Source organism: Citrus clementina, unplaced genomic scaffold (assembly GCF_000493195.1).
Source record: "Citrus clementina cultivar Clemenules unplaced genomic scaffold, Citrus_clementina_v1.0 scaffold_7, whole genome shotgun sequence".
Taxonomy (NCBI): domain Eukaryota; kingdom Viridiplantae; phylum Streptophyta; class Magnoliopsida; order Sapindales; family Rutaceae; genus Citrus; species Citrus x clementina.
Window position 1 is genome coordinate 4,340,116 of NW_006262075.1, and position 1,182 is coordinate 4,341,297.

The window sequence follows — 1,182 nt, forward strand, 5'->3', positions numbered from 1 at the left end:
TCTCAGTAAGGGATGTTAACCTCATTAGAAGCCCAAAAGCTAAAGGGCACTTGTGTACTTTCGTCATTTCCCTCTTATCTAGTTTCTATATATAATCCCCTTCGGCCATTAGGGTTTTGCAGACTCCGCCTCTCTGGAGCATCAGGTCATTTATTTTTTACTTTTGTTTTATTTTTTGTTTTGCGCTTCTATGGAGTCTATGTTTTTTTGTTGCAGCGACTTATCGGATGCCCCTGTTTGAGTTTTGTTGTTTCTTTCTGTTTCGGTCTTTGTATAGATTTGATTATGGGCGATGATGATAATACATTTCTCGATGCTGATTTCACGTCGTTAGACTTGGGACCAAAAGCAAGTATTTTGATGACTTTTGTGCGTATCTGAGCCATTCTTTCCATTTGCTTATTTTATTTTATCTTTTTTTTTTAAAAAAAAAATGATCAAATTAAAATTAGTGGAAGTGAGGGTGTTTGCAATGATTAAAAGATAATTCCTCGTTCTGAATGCTCCACTGGGCATGACAGACTCTTTTACACCCATAGAATCTGAGCTCTTCCCACCTCCACTTTTACTTTCATTTTTTCTCCTTTTTTTTTTATTGTTATTATTATTTTTAATATTTGTTGGCAATTTCAGTTTTGCGATTTGTAGGCTTGGATCATCTTATTATCAGTAAATTAGCGTGAATCCACAAATCGTTTTAATTTTTATTTATTGCGTCGTCGCGTGCTAATGAGCACTAGTGACTTATTCTAAGCTGTGTCTTTCAACTAAAAGAAATGTACTAGGAGACATCTCTCCCATTCAAATCAGTCTTAATTTTATTGAAATATTCCCGGTGCTTGCAACAGTTGAAGAAATTTTAATTCAGATTGCGAACACGAACTGCAACATTATTTTTGAACGCTAACTGAAATTTCTTGACTAACGGACCTTTCTTCGACTCGAAATAAGGCCTGGTTGTCGCTGATTTGAACAAGGGATGATTAGAAATTTGGACCTTACAGGGGTTACATCTTACCCAAAAAATGGTATCCAAAATTTCAAGTCTAGCTTTCGTTAAAACCAGCTTTTGGGTTATTTACCCAAACAACGATACCCAAAAATTCTAATGTTATGCCTTGGTTAAAAACCACCTTTTGGGTCATTGGGTGCCCAAATTTAGCCAGTTTTGGGTTGTGATGG

The 1,182-nt window shown here is 35.8% G+C and overlaps 2 non-coding genes across 2 annotated transcripts; both read left to right on the forward strand.

Moving 5' to 3' along the window:
* The first annotated feature begins 287 nt into the window (after positions 1-287).
* LOC112097076 lies at positions 288-386 on the forward strand. Its single transcript, XR_002904734.1, has one exon. It is a non-coding gene; the product is annotated as a small nucleolar RNA snoR126 (small nucleolar RNA).
* Positions 387-463: 77 nt separating this feature from the next.
* On the forward strand, positions 464-551 carry LOC112097073. The gene has a single exon (XR_002904731.1). It is a non-coding gene; the product is annotated as a small nucleolar RNA snoR8a (small nucleolar RNA).
* Positions 552-1,182: the final 631 nt, after the last annotated feature.